This window comes from Dendrobates tinctorius, unplaced genomic scaffold (assembly GCF_039654945.1).
Source record: "Dendrobates tinctorius isolate UK_male_01 unplaced genomic scaffold, ASM3965494v1 ptg000018l, whole genome shotgun sequence".
Taxonomy (NCBI): Eukaryota; Metazoa; Chordata; class Amphibia; order Anura; family Dendrobatidae; genus Dendrobates; species Dendrobates tinctorius.
Window position 1 is genome coordinate 4,523,322 of NW_027361686.1, and position 16,312 is coordinate 4,539,633.

Consider the following 16,312-nt stretch of genomic DNA (forward strand, 5'->3'; position numbering starts at 1 on the left):
CAGCCCACGTCCGAGGCTCCGTCACTGAATGATGGCACATCGCGAACGTGTGCCACTTTACGGCATGCGTCGCGATGCGCCCGACAATGGGGCTGAATGGCAGTGTTAACGGACTGCGTTACACCACGTTATACCGCGGTGTAATGCAGTCCGTCTAACGGTCTGCTAGAACGTAATGTGAACTCAGCCTTAGGCCTAATGATTTTTAAGGAGAAATGGAACCTCGTGATTCCTCACTGCAACACATTTTTATCACAAATGATTTGGATTAGCAAACAGGGCCTCCTGGTTGAACACCTATGTCAGGAAAATATGAATTATTTTCCATTGTTCTGGTTACACATCCAGAGCTGCTTGCTACTCCTCCCCCACTGGTTTCTGTACAACCAAAATACTGATGTAGCCCCGCTGACTGCTGCAGCCTCCCTTCCCCCTCCTTCTTGAATGCGAGTTTATTGCCTGCCAGCAGAGAACCGAATGTGTTTCCCGCCAAAAATCTCTTTGCCTCCTAAGCTAAATACTCAAAGTCCAATTCAATAACAAACATTAATCGTAGGAACATGAAAATTAGATTTCCAGGATCAGGGTAATTGGGGATACGCATGGCAGAGTTTTGCGGCATGTAGGGCCATCTGAAACCTGGGAAATCAATTTCTGCCCACCAGAAAATCACAGACATACCGTTTTTGGACTCTAATGAATGGTAAATTCACAGGGGAAAAAATAATGCCAATATTGTTGGCCTGCAAACTTCCATGACAAAGATATGGAGAAACAAAGTTTTTGATGATTTTCCAAAATAGGTGTTCCTCCCAAAAACAGCCCACATGTGAGGTCAGCAAACGAGGGAGTTCCTGAGTTTATGGCCAAACCATAAAACAGGAATATCCATTTTTGGGAGGCATTGCTGCTGAATCATTCCTTTGGGAACTCTTCTTCCCTTTATTGACACATCATACCTGTGACTGAGACTTAGTAAGTTTCATACCTTTATCCCTTTTATTTTATAGCTGATTGTGCATACTTGTATTTTGTCTCTTTTTGGTAATATCTTTTGTAAACACTGCCGACTTTTTCTGGAGTAAACTTATAAAATATGCTAGCTTTGTTCTTCTAGCTCTATTACCGATCTGACATGTACTCAGTGCAAATTCACACTACCTGGAGTTGGTTTCTGACCCATTATAGGCTTGGTAACGGACTGGTCTTATATCCAATGAGGACCTGGTGGCAGCATACCATTCTGGGGTTAATAGGGAATCCTGGAAGTGACGGATCGGAAGTTTATATATGTATTCTCGGCCTGGGACTGGGTGTATATATATATATATACAGTATATATATATACATACCTCACTGCAGAGTGCCTTGATAACTAGAATGTGACAGGGCAGCCTCTCCGGTGACTTCTTAGCCTAGGCGCAGTTCCCTGACTGACCTGAGGGTAAGGGGGGCACCAGAGAGCTGCAAGTTTCATGAACTGAAACAAAAAGCAGATTTCCCTGACAACCTATATTAGACCTAACGATTTTGAAGAGGAAATGGGGCCTCCCGATTCCTCACTGCAAAAAAGTTTTTTCTCAAACAATTTGGATTAGCAAATTGGGCCTCCTGACTTCAACACAGTTTTAGTACAATCTGATTAGATGCTGGAAGATCAGTTTTACACAGGACAGGATCCTATCTAGCTAACTGGCAAGTTCACTTTGAGGAGATGCAGCAGGAGCGGTCTCTCTGTGTGGTTACACTGAGAAAATGGCACCAGCAAACCAAGATATCTGCTTTTTATATGGACAGGGGTATGTGACTTTCGGCATCCAATCACAGAAGACCTTGTGTCATGACATTGTGGATGGTTTCTGCGCCCAGATTGACTGCTGAAATGTACACACATTAAGTTCTTACAGAAAATAAAATAAAAAAAAAAATGACACTCCGCTGCTCCTCTGAACTAGGCACACCCCTTCCCCTCATAAAATATGCCCCCTCCCATTATACAGCACCACTACCCTATACAAAGTCAAAACAAAAGCATTAGTTGAAATGACATCATTTACCAATATGTGACCGAATTTTGGAGACTTTGAGTAAAAATGCTCAGGAAACCGTACATGAATCCGAATGTGCTAGTTTTGAGCCGAAATTGAGATTTGTGAATGTTTTTCAAACATGTTTGTTCATCTCTACTGCTGATGTTTGGGAATCAGATCAGGATATCAAGGAGATTATGTCATTAGATGGGGACAGTGGTAGAGTCAGCATTAAAGAGCAGAGCCGATTCCTGGTCAGCAGATCTGTTATGGAAAAATCTTCTTCTATTGCAATAGGCTCAAGAGAAGGTGATGTCGCAGCTGATGTTCTTAAAAGAAACCTAATAATTCCTGAAAGCTCTGGTGCTGGTCATGAATGTGTCGAGTATTATGTATAGGCATCTCAGATGTGACCAATCTATTGCAGGGTGTAAGCTCTGCTGTTTTAAAATAAGTTGTGTACATCCAGGCACACATTGACGTGGAACTATGTCTATCAGCAAATTAAACGAAATCACTTGCTTAGGCTGGTTTCACATTTGTGTCTGTGCACGCAGCGTTTGATCCGCATGCATCATGCGTATGTATATTTATCATGGTGTACGCAGGGACATGCATTTGCATGCGTTAGCTTGCGGATGCGTACACATGCGTCGTTTCATGGTCTGCGCAGGGGCCGGCAAACACAACATGTTGCATTTTTTGAGACGTCAAATATGCGCAGGCATGAGTGCATCAAAAAACGCATTACTGTCTATGGGAACGCATGTGTACACAAGGACATGCATACGCTTGTGTTCGATACGTATGCGTTAATCAAAATACATGCAGAAATCCCATGAGACACGCCTATTTTTGTTTGATGTCATATTAAACGCATGCACATAAACAATGCAAACGCATGTAAAAATGCACACAAACAGATGCACATGCAGCGTTTTTTTCCCGTCATGCATAAGATGATGCGCATAAAAAACGCTACCTAAACATTTCTAACGTTTGCGGATGAGGATGATACGCTGCGGACTCAAACGCTAATCTGAACCTAGTCTTATATAGGGAAAGCAAACTGCCCAACAAAATGAGCAAGTCTCAACCTGTTCTTTTTCTTCTCATAATCATCATTTTTTTAGCCAGTCCACACCTACCAGTAATGCCTGGTCATTGTCATTGTGTCCATCATCCTCATTTTTTTGAATTCCATACTCTTCTTACTCTCACTCATGCATCATGTCATTTTGGGTGTCAAATAAAGTTCGGACTCAAAGAAAGATACCCAACTATCTTTTTTTATTAAATAAATAAATCTCTGCTTAAGGGTGTGTGCACACGCTGCGGATTCTGCTCCGCTGCGGATCCACAGCAGTTTCTGCTGCGGTGTACAGTACCATTCCCTATGGGAAATGGAAACCGCAGTGCAGATGCTGCAGAATTTTCTGCGCGGATTATCTGCGGTTTCTAAACCGCAGAAAGATTTGACATGTCAATTCTTTCTGCGGATTCCTATCTCCAACATTGTGGAGATTGTGACCGCAGGGGCAAACTGCAGGATAATCTACAGCAGATTCCGCAGCGTGTGCACGTACCCTAATACTTTTAAGTGGCAGGCAAAATTGTCTGCTCCTTGAAATTGACATTGGGTTGCAAGTTCTAATTCACATTCAATAACAGCAATTTCGTCCTGAGACTTTCAAGTAATTCACAGCCAATCCCATTGAATTAATATTTTTCATGATGATGATACATGACCAAAACTTGGCTGACTTTTTACTGGTGGTGACTAGAGTTGAGCGAAACGGGTCGAAAAAATTCAAAAGTCGCCGACTTTTGGCAAAGTCGGGTTTCATGAAACGAAACCCGACCCTAGGATGAGGTCGGCCACGAGGTCGGCGACTTACGCGCCAAAGTTGCGTTTCAAAAGTTTGTTTTGCGCTCTTTTTCAGCCAATCAGGATCCACGGACACTGTGGGCAACGTGATGACATAGGCACGGGTCACCACCATCTTTCAGAAGGGCATGCAAGTGATTGGCTTGCTTTGGTGGGCGTCACAGGGGGTATAAAAGGGCGTGCACGCCGACCGCCATCTTACTTCTGCCGATCTTAGCATAGGGAGAGGTTGCTGCTGATTCTGTAGGGAGAGCGTTAGGCAGGGAAGAAGACAAAAAAACTGCTTCTGCTGCTAGCGATTTGGCCTGCACAACACACCAGTCACTGTGTGTGCAGTGCAAGGGGAGGCTATATAGTGGTGTATCAGTGGTGTTGGTTGTTGTGCTGCCTTCTAAGGCTTCCTGACAGGCTGGCATTGCTGTTTGCCCACTGCTCCGCAAACTGCTTTTTTAAAAGCAATCCAATCTCCCTTATCCTCTAGTCACTTTGGTCACAGCTGCGCCATCGAGCCTGTCACATAGCGCTCAGATATTCATTGGGCCTCAAACTGCTTAAGCAATCCCAATTTTTTTTTTTTTTGTCCTGCTGAGAAGAAAAAAAAAACTGCTTCTGCTGCTGATAGCAATTTGGCCTGCACAACACACCAGTCACTGTGTGTGCAGTACAAGGGGAGGCTATATAGTGGTGTATCAGTGGTGTTGGTTGTTGGGCTGCCTTTTAAGGCTTCCTGACAGGCTGGCATTGCTGTTTACCCACTGCTCCGCAAACTGCTTTTTTAAAAGCAATCCAATCTCCCTTATCCTCTAGTCACTTTGGTCACAGCTGTGCCATCGAGCCTGTCACATAGCGCTCAGATATTCATTGGGCCTCACACAATCCAAAAGTGTCCAGTGTCCAAAAGTGTGTGCAGACATTCAAAATCTCACTTATCCTCTAGTCACTTAGGTCACAGCTGTGCCATCGAGCCTGTCACATAGTGCTCAGATATTCATTGGGCCTCACACAATCCAAAAGTGTCCAGTGTCCAAAAGTGTGTGCAGATATTCAAAATCTCCCTTATCCTCTAGTCACTTTTGTCACAGCAGTGCCATCGAGCCTGTCACATAGCGCTGAGATATCAGTGGGCCTCACACAATCCAAAAGTGTCCAGTGTCCAAAAGTGTGTGCAGATATTCAAAATCTCCCTTATCCTCTAGTCACTTAGGTCACAGCAGTGCCATCGAGCCTGTCACATAGCGCTGAGATAACAGTGGGCCTCACACAATCCAAAAGTGTCCACTGTCCAAAAGTGTGTGCAGATATTCAAAATCTCCCTTATCCTCTAGTCACTTTTGTCACAGCAGTGCCATCGAGCCTGTCACATAGCGCTGAGATATCAGTGGGCCTCACACAATCCAAAAGTGTCCAGTGTCCAAAAGTGTGTGCAGATATTCAAAATCTCCCTTATCCTCTAGTCACTTTTGTCACAGCAGTGCCATCGAGCCTGTCACATAGCGCTGAGATATCAGTGGGCCTCACACAATCCAAAAGTGTCCAGTGTCCAAAAGTGGTGCAGATATTCAAAATCTCCCTTATCCTCTAGTCACTTAGGTCACAGCAGTGCCATCGAGCCTGTCACATAGCGCTGAGATAACAGTGGGCCTCACACAATCTAAAAGTGTCCTCTGTCCAAAAGTGTGTGCAGATATTCAAAATCTCCCTTATCCTCTAGTCACTTTTGTCACAGCAGTGCCATCGAGCCTGTCACATAGCGCTGAGATATCAGTGGGCCTCACACAATCCAAAAGTGTCCAGTGTCCAAAAGTGTGTGCAGATATTCAAAATCTCCCTTACCCTCTAGTCACTTAGGTCACAGCAGTGCCATCGAGCCTGTCACATAGCGCTGAGATAACAGTGGGCCTCACACAATCCAAAAGTGTCCAGTGTCCAAAAGTGTGTGCAGATATTCAAAATCTCCCTTATCCTCTAGTCACTTTTGTCACAGCAGTGCCATCGAGCCTGTCACATAGCGCTGAGATATCAGTGGGCCTCACACAATCCAAAAGTGTCCAGTGTCCAAAAGTGTGTGCAGATATTCAAAATCTCCCTTATCCTCTAGTCACTTAGGTCATAGCAGTGCCATCGAGCCTGTCACATAGCGCTGAGATAACAGTGGGCCTCACACAATCCAAAAGTGTCCACTGTCCAAAAGTGTGTGCAGATATTCAAAATCTCCCTTATCCTCTAGTCACTTAGGTCACAGCAGTGCCATCGAGTCTGTCACATAGCGCTGAGATATCAGTGGGCCTCACACAATCCAAAAGTGTCCAGTGTCCAAAAGTGTGTGCAGATATTCAAAATCTCCCCTGTCCTATAGACACCTTGTACCTTGTTTTACATTACTATATAGTTTGTTGGATTTTGTCTACATTTCTACCAAAAATGAGGAAGGCTGGTGGAAGAGGCCGTGGAATTGGGCGGGGGTTGGCAGCTGGTAATGATGGTGTTGGTGGTGGATCTGATGGTAGTGGCAAGAGCAAAATAGGACCGAATGCAGGAGGTGCTGACCCTGCGTCATCGTCTGGCTACATAAGGCCTCGAACGCTTAGTTTTCTAGGAGTTGGTAAACCGCTTTTAAAGCCAGAGCATCAGGAAAAAGTTTTGTCTTAAATTGCTGACTCAGCCTCCAGCTCTATCGCCTCCTCTTCTTCAGTTGTAAAAAGTAAAAGCACTGAGTCGTCATTGGAGGCTCATGTTCATGAACCACACCTTTCCTTGTGTCCTTCACCCCAACCAAGATTGTAGGATGACGCAAGCCATACTACTGATTACTCCATGGAGCTGTTTTCACATACCATGCCTGGATTATCAAGTGAAATGGTGAATTACCCAGGCCAAGATGAATCTGACATGGAGTGCACTGATGCACAGCCGCTGATGGATGATTCTGCTGGTACATTCACTCAGAGCACTACATTGTCCTCGCAGTGTACAGAGCCAGATTCTGACCCTGATGAGACTCAGGTGCCCCTTCCCGCACACTATACCACCATACACGATGACACAGAGGAAGGTGCACATGACATAGAAGAGGAGGTGATGGATGACCCAGTTGTTGACCCAGATTGGCATCCATTGGGGGAAGAGGGTGCTGCTTCCAATAGCTCAGATGAGGAGCATCCACAGCAGACATCGACATCGCAACAGCTGTTATCTGGCAGGCCCGGAGCACTCCAAAGACAGGTTCCAAACATCAAAAGAGTTGCTGGACAGCTTGTCCAGAGGGTCAAAAGATCACAGCGTGCTAGGCCGCAAAATGTCTGCCAAAGTAGGAAGAGTGCAGTGTGGCACTTTTTTGAACAAAATCCTCATGATCAGGCCAAGGTTATCTGTAAGAAGTGCGCAAAGACCTTTAGCCGAGGGAAAAATCTGAAAAATTTGAATACCAGTTGCATGCTTAGACATTTAACCAGCATGCACTTGCAAGCGTGGACACAACACCAAACCTCAAGTGCCACATGTGCAACTGATCACAACGAAGGTAGTCAGCAACGCTACATTGTTTCCCCCACTGTAAGCCCACCGGTTAGCACAGCAGCAAATGTTGAGGTGTCGTTGCAAGACCACAGCAGTCAGGGAATCCCACTGTTATATCAACGAAAGACTGATTCTAGGCCATCAGAAAGAACACCAACTCCATCACCATCATCAACCCTCTCTCAGTCCGCCCTGTCCACCGCTACTTCCACCATATGCAGCTCTCAAGTCCAGCTCACCCTCCCAGACACTATGAGTAGGTCAAGAAAGTACTCAGTCTCTCATCCGCGTACACTGGGTTTGAACGCCCACATTGCCAAACTAATCTCGTTTGAGATGATGCCCTTTCGGTTGGTGGAAAGCACAGCTTTCCGCGAACTCATGGCCTATGCAGTACCACGCTATGACCTACCCAGTCGCCACTTCTTCTCTCGCAAAGCCATCCCAGCCCTCCACCATCATGTGAAAGACCGCATTGTCCATGCACTCAAGCAGTCAGTGAGCGGAAAGGTGCACCTCACAACTGATGCATGGTCCAGTCGGCATGGCCAGGGCCGTTACGTGTCCATCACTGCGCACTGGGTTAATGTGGTGGATGCAGGGTCCACAGGGGACAGCGGTGGTGGGACAGTGCTGCCTAGCCCACGGCATAGGGAACAGTTGGCTGTAGGCGTTCGACCCTCCTCCAGAAGCGAAAGCTCGTCCACAGAGCGCAGTCGTACGAGCACTCCATCTGCAGCTGCCACTGTTGCACACGATGTGTTTCCCCCCTATCGAGTAGCTAGTGGAAAGCGTCAGCAGGCTGTGTTGCAGATGATGTGTTTGGGCGACAGACACACCGCCGAGGTGCTGGCCGAGTACTTGAAGCGACAAACTGAGTCATGGCTGGGCAGTGTACATCTTGAGGCAGGCAAGGTAGTTATTGATAACGGCCGTAATTTTGTGGCAGCCATAGCCCTTTCAAAACTCAGCCACATACCTTGCTTGGCTCACACCTTGAACCTGGTGGTGCAGTGCTTCCTCAAAAATTATCCGGAGTTAACAGCCCTGCTCCATAAGGTGCGAAGACTGTGCGCGCACATCCGCCGGTCGCCTGTACACTCCGTTCGTATGCAGAAGCTGCAGCGATTGCTCCACCTTCCCAACCACCGCCTCATTATCGACATTGCAACAAGGTGGAACTCCACCCTGCACATGGTGGAGCGGCTGTGCGAGCAGAGGCAGGCCATAATGCATTTGTGGGAGGATACACGGCCAGGCACTTTGAGAGCAGACATGGAGTTGACAGGTGTGCAGTGGTCGAAGCTGAAAGACCTTTGTAAAGTCCTTCAGTGTTTTGAGGAATGCACACGGCTGGTAAGCGCAGACGACGCCATCCTAAGCATGAGCATCCCACTTATGCGTCTGCTCATGCAAACTTTGACGCACCTTAAGGAGCAGGAGTCTGCAGCCAATGTTGATGAGGAGGAAGAGGAGGAGGGAATCCTTGATGACATTCAGCCATTGTCTGCTCAGGGACCTCTCCTGGACGAGGTGGAGGAAGAAGAGGAGGAGGAGGATGATGATGGGGATGATTACTTAGGGGTGGAGGATGCATCTCGTGGGGCAAGTGAAAATGTTGGCGTGGCAAGGTCTGGTACAGGGTTTGTGCGTGACTGGAGGGATGTGGATTTGCCAGAAAGTGCTCCTCCACCCAGCACTCGCAGTGCATCATTGACACCGGGAACATTGGCCCACATGTCAGATTATGCCTTGCGGATCCTAAAAAGGGACCCCCGCATTGCCAAAATGATGAACGATGACGACTACTGGTTGGCCAGCATCCTGGATCCACGCTATAAAGGCAAATTACAAAACATCATGCCACAGGAGAACCTTGACCTAATATTGGCTAATAAACAAGCAACTCTGGTAAATCGGTTGCTTGAGGCATTCCCAGCACACAGCAGCGGTGATGGTTCTCACACGAGCCGTACGGGCCGGGGCAGCTTGGCAGAGGTGTTCATGGTGCACACAGCAGAAGTGGCGTTGGAGACAGGGGTTTCATGACAATGTTGTGGACTGATTTTTCAAACACCGCTCACACAACTGGTAATACTGCATCGATGGAAAGTGACAGGAGACAGCAGTTGTCAACTATGGTTACAAACTACTTTTCCTCCCATATCGATGTTCTCCCACACAGGTCATTCCCCTTTGACTATTGGGCCGCTAAACTGGACACCTGGCCTGAATTGGCCCTATATGCCTTACAGGAGCTCGCTTGCCCAGCTGCAAGTGTGCTATCGGAAAGAGTCTTCAGTGCAGCTGGATCAATCCTGACAGAAAAAAGGACCCGTCTGTCAACCCAAAATGTGGATGATCTAACCTTCATTAAAATGAACCATGCATGGGTTTCCAAGGATTTTGTCCCACCTTCCCCTGATGACACATAGGGTGACAGAAAAATGGCTTGCTTTGGTCCACCTCTTCCTGGTACTTCACCTATTTCGCCTTTTGCATCAGCTGAATGTCCAACATCAACATATGCCACTTTCTAAAACTCCCTAACTGTGCTGCCTCCCCCCCCATGGCCGGGGTCACCACCTAGCGCACGACACCGTGCGAGTGCCGTTGCCCTGGACAGGTGGGTAGGCCGACTCTTGGGCGCGGGCACTGGCACAGGGTCCCTCATAGTGCAATCAAGTGTCTCTGACGGTGGTGGTGCACACCCGCCGTCAGACACAACGCTGTACTATGAGGGGCCCAGTGCCAGTACCGACGCCCACGAGTGGGCCCCCCTTGCTTGGGCAGGGCCCCAGCATTTGCAATCTTTACCTCTCCCTGCTCCTCCGCTGTGTAATCTGGGCCGTCAAATCCATACTGTGCCTGACACCGTCTGAGCCTGCCTCCTGATGTATAGACATATATTTTGAATGTGTACGCTATCCATACATGTTATCCGGGGATACGGTACCCTTTCTAACCTTTGTGCAATCACGTGCAATCCATACTGGGCCTAACACCGTCTGAGCCTGCCTCATGCTGTATAGACATATATTTTGAATGTGTACGCTATCCATACATGTTATCCGGTGATACGGTACCCTTTCTAACCTTTGTGCAATCCATACTGGGCCTAACACCGTCTGAGCCTGCCTCATGCTGTATAGACATATATTTTGAATGTGTACGCTATCCATACATGTTATCCGGGGATACGGTACCCCTTCTAACCTTTGTGCAATCACGTGCAATCCATACTGGGCCTAACACCGTCTGAGCCTGCCTCCTGAGACATATATTTTGAATGTGTACGCTATCCATACATGTTATCCGGTGATACGGTACCCTTTCTAACCTTTGTGCAATCACGTGCAATCCATACTGGGCCTAACACCGTCTGAGCCTGCCTCCTGAGACATATATTTTGAATGTGTACGCTATCCATACATGTTATCTGGGGATATGGTACCCTTTCTCACCTTTGTGCAATCACGTGTAATCCATACTGGGTGTGAGAACTGCTGGCGAGCTGTTAAGCAAGCTACAGCACCTGTCCAGACAAGTACAGGGATTCCCTAGCGAGGAGACTTATTTGATTGTTTTCAATGTTGGGACAGCAATTTTTGGGGAGCACTATACTCTGGAGAATGATAGATGGGGCCCACCATACACTGGAACATTCCAAAGGTGGACATCAGACACTGGAGCAGCATTTACAGGGCCCATTATACACTAGAGCATTAGAAATGGGGCCCATTATGTTTGGAGCATTATTTGGGCCCATAAGACAGTGGAGCTTCATCCATGGGGACCAACATATACTGTAGCATTATGTGGAGCTCATCATATACTGTTTCAAACATTATATGGGACCAATGATTCTGTATGGAGAAATAGATGGGCCTCGTCATGAGATGTAAAAAGTGAGGTATTTTTCATTGGACTATACCGCTATTTCTCTGCCGTATCGGAGCATGATGAGTTGTGGTATGTGTTAAAGGGGCGCTCTTTCGCCCAGGGCACATGAAAACCTGGAGCCAGCCCTCCCCCCCCCCACAGTTTGTAGCCAAATAACCCCCATTTTTCAGTGCGTAACTTGTATTATGAAGTTAATTAAGGTTGACAAGCTTAAGAAAGAAGAATTGATGCTTTTGGCATTCAAATGGGCATTGTAGGTGTGTTTCCTGTCCTCCTCTCACTGCCGACTTTTATTCCCCATTGACTTACATTGGGTTTCGTGTTTCGGGACGACCCCGACTTTTCCCTATAATCGGACGATCTTGCTCGACCCGACTTTTGGAAAAGTCGGGTTTCACGAAACGAAACGCGACCCTAAAAAAACAAAAGTCGCTCAACTCTAGTGGTGACATTTCCCATTCCCACTAGCAGTAGTGAATAAAATTGTATGAAATGTCACACATGATGACTCCTAGTAAGTGAGAAAGATAAAACCATTGTGAATGCCATGCTCAGCACGTCATCAAAATTATACAGTCTGGAGCAAAATTCTGCTCTTGGCCAGAAAAGTTTTTGTGGTGAATAATGACCACCAGGAATTGCAGTGGCATAACTATATGGCCACCGGCTGATTTGCAAAGTTAAAACATGATGCATATATAAGGTGCTCGAGCGAGGAAATCATGAGTGAGCTTTAGCACCTTCATGTTTTGGCACCCTACAGGAAAATCGTGTCCCATTCTCAGTGTGCTGTTAGGTATGGGGTGCATCATGGACTCATGAGTCCATGAGGCCAAATGGCCTAAACAAAAATTTGTCGTATGGGGTGCAACACACTCACTTGTGGGCTATAGGCCTCCACTGACTCCAGGTTTCTATCTTCAGGAACTGCCGCACACAATACAGGAAAGACCAAGTGCTTTTTAACAGTCAAACTTTTACTGAGCAGTTCACAGTCACTATAGTAGAGCATTTGGGATAGGGCACAACAGGTTACAGTCTTTTCCTCAGGTAGCGGAAATAACGTCAGCGCTATCACTCGTTCATGATGGAGCATCCCTTTCACCACTGATTCCACTACCCCTAGGAATCTCTCTTCATCGGTGGTAGTGCATCAGGAATCCATCAATCTCTGCCTTTGAGAATCTTTGTCCTCCTTCCCCTGCAGGCGTGATGCGCCCAATGGCCTCAGCACCAATCTCGATGTCCTGGGCACGACGAATGGATTTGCATGGAGGAGCTGTATGGCAATCCACTGTCCAGTTTGATAGGCCCATGTTGGCCCCAGCAGCCCACTGCACTTGAGTTCCATGAAGAACTTGCTTAAACCTTCCACTCTTAACCATGAAGTACCTATCCTTTCATTAACACTATTCCCCTTCTATTTGTGGGCCTGTATCTAACATTAACTATTCCTTATCTATTTCCTCTTACCTCTTAAGCCCCGTCTCACATAGCGAGATTGCTGAAGCGTCATCGATTTTGTGAATCAACAGTAACATTGCCAGCCGTCTCGCTACATGTGACACACAGAGGGGACCGACCCCCCCCCCCCGCTGGATATCACTGATCATGCTCGAATGTCCTGGGCCATTTTTTTCATCGTCGGTGTCACGCTGGCCAGCGCACATCGCTGTGTTTGACCCGACGAGCAACCTCGTTGGTGACGCAGAACTCAGGGACGCAGACTGGAATCGTTCAGAAAAGCTGCTGTGTGACAAGGTACCAACGACCGCCAAGGATCGCTGGATGGTTGCTGTGTCGCTGAAGAGATCTGCCTGTTTGACAGCTTACTAGTGACCATTTAGCGATGCACCAGAGATCCTTACCAGGTTGTATCGTTGTCGGAATCGCTGGTGCGTCGCTAAGTGAAACGGAACCCTTACTTTTGAGACTAATCCATCCAGATCAATGTTGTCTTATGCATCTTCAAGGGGTAGCAAATGTATATTAAACAGTTTTCTTGAGAATTCATTCTTCTTAAAAGATTTCAGTTTCAACAATTTAATTTATATTTTGGTTGGGTAATTCTTCTGGTGAGTATCTATTGCTGGTTCTTCAGTAACAATATCTTAATTCTCTAATACAGGTTTTCATTAAGCAGGATACACAGATAGAGTGTCGTTGACACAAGAATGGATGACTGCCATGAAATCCAGGACTCTGCGGTCATCATTTATATAATGCAGGTCTATTAGCTTTTGATGTAGAATATAGGCCTAGGCAAATTAGGTTGAGTTGCAGGAAATGTCACTCATTTTCATGGACTTACAGACAATTACATAATGGTGTGTTTGATCAGGAAAGACTCAAACAAAATATTTGGAGAGGTTTTTTTTTATTTAAAAAGCATGTTGTGTGTTATACAACAGCCTGTTGGTTATGACCGGTTACCAACTATTTACCTCCATTCAGATATGTTGAGGTCACTTGGATTTTACTAAGGCTGCATTTGTGTTAAAGGGTTCAAAAGGGTTTTAATGCAGTTCTAGGAGACCTCAGTAAATTACATAAGGCAAGTAGAGGCTTTGCAGAATTGGCATCTTTAGAGAAACTGTTTTCTGCAAATCAAATGTTAGGGAAAAATTAATCAATTTGAATTTCAAAAGATTCAATCATCTCTAGTTGAGTCAAATGGACAATCTTTAGACAAACGCTGAATGAAGAAAACATGACACCAGATAGATAACCACCCCACAGCATGAATGATAAATTCTTTTGCTACATAGGGTGGGGCAGTCGCATATTAAATAAGAAAATGTTGCTGAGCACTGTTGAACTAAAATTCTTGTAGTAGTTTTGCATATTTTTTTTTTAAACTAAGTTACTAAAGTCACATATAGTATTTTTGTATGCTCATCTCAAGACTTGACGAAGAACCCCTACAAACTAAATGTATGTTCTCAAACATGATGTGGATATATCAGGAGTTTGTCCAACAATAATGGTTATATCAATTACTTTTGATAACATTGGAAAAACTGTGAAAGAAGTAAACATTATTATAGCTTAGTCAACTATGTTGTGTCTTGTGCACACATCAAGAATGATGAGTTGTTCTATTATTTAGTGCAAATTGCACAGGTAAAAAAACATGAATTTCACACTGGTCGATCTGCTGAAAGCCAATGCTAAAAATCAATGGTAAATAACTGTTGAACTATTGCTGCTTTTGAAGACATCGACAATTTTATATAGAACAGTAATGTTTTTAACTCCATCCTTATTACATAACTTTAAGGGAAAAATACAACTGTGTCGTCTTACTTCTCCATAAGCTTCCAACAGGTTACCAAGTACCACATAGTCCCACAACTAGATGAAGAAGTTACATTTTTCATTTTAAAGCTGCACATTTACATTAAATTCATACATTATGGCCCCAATTCAACATTTTAATTCTTAAGTTTTTTAACATAATTTTTTCCTTTTATTTTTTTTGGCGTTGGCCATATTTTGTACAAATTGACAATAAAAGCTTACACTCTACACGAGAGAGAGAGAGAGACGGAGGGAAAGAGAGAGAGAGAGAGGACCTTCTCATTTTAAGAATTTACTCTGATTTCAAAAGTTTATACTCTATATGAGAGAGGGAGAAAGAGAGCAATTGAGAGAAAGATGGTAAAGCAGAGGGATCACAAGAGTAGAAATTAGATAGAAAAAAGTAGATGGAAAGAGAGAGAAAAGAGGAAGAGAGGAGGGAGAGAATGATACCTGCCAAGTGACTCTGAAGCTGGAAAATGACACTGTCATACAAATTATGCTCCACTTTGTACCGCTGATCTGTGATGGTGTTGAGGAGAGCCTTAAGATAAAATACTTAATTGACCTCAAGATATAAGAGATTGAGAGGAACTACCCATAAAGTGTATTATTTCATCTTACATGATCTTTTTCAGATCAAAGTGTGACACTAAAGATGGCTGCCATTTCCTATTTCACCACACACCATGTGCTCCATGAGCTGGTATCCAAGATGCCAAGATGATGCCCAGCCTGAAGACCTCATGGATCTGTCCATGATGACGCCCACTCTGATGACCTCATGGACCAACCCACCCTGATGACCTCATCGATCCGCCCACGATGAAGCCCTCTCTGATGACCTCATGGATCCACCCACGAACTAGCTCACTGCCCAGCCCACTAACCAATGGAATACATCCAATCACTCCTAATTTAGAGCTAACCCAGGCCCCTTACAGGGGATATATAAACCTATGTTTGGATTAAAAAAGTCTCTTGTAGCTGTGCCATAGTGCCATAGACTGCTCAAAGAGAGGTTACATCCAACTGTCTCTGGTGTGATTTCTTTAGTGCGCACTTATCAATATCCATTGGGCCAGGAGCAGGAAACTAGTGAACATTTTTTATTGTTCACCCTAACAATGGCTCAGGTAGTGACCCCTTACACAAAGTATGATAATCTGTTACTTGACATACTGTAGTTGCAGGGCATTATCGGGAGGCCAACCTGGCAATGCAAAATTACATTCACCCTGTCTCTGATGCTTCAACAGTGTGGGAAATCCTTACACAAAGTGTGATAATCTGTTACATGACATACAGTCATGGCCAAAAGTATTGACACCCCTGTAATTCTGTCAGATAATACTCAGTTTCTTCCTGAAAATGATTGCAAACACAAATTCTTTGGTATTATCTTCATTTAATTTGTCTTAAATGAAAAAACACAAAAGAGAATGAAGCAAAAAGCAAAACATTGATCATTTCACACAAAACTCCAAAAATGGGCCGGACAAAAGTATTGGCACCCTCAGCCTAATACTTGGTTGCACAACCTTTAGCCAAAATAACTGCGACCAACCGCTTCCGGTAACCATCAATGAGTTTCTTACAATGCTCTGCTGGAATATTAGATCATTCTTCTTTGGCAAACTACTCCAGGTCCCTGATATTTGAAGGGTGCCTTCTC

The 16,312-nt window shown here is 45.2% G+C and overlaps 1 long non-coding RNA gene across 1 annotated transcript; it reads left to right on the forward strand.

Moving 5' to 3' along the window:
- Window positions 1–853: 853 nt before the first annotated feature.
- LOC141082507 (uncharacterized) lies at window positions 854–15,669 on the forward strand. Its single transcript, XR_012230519.1, has 2 exons — window positions 854–975; window positions 15,276–15,669. It is a non-coding gene; the product is annotated as an uncharacterized lncRNA (long non-coding RNA).
- The last annotated feature ends 643 nt before the right edge of the window (window positions 15,670–16,312 follow it).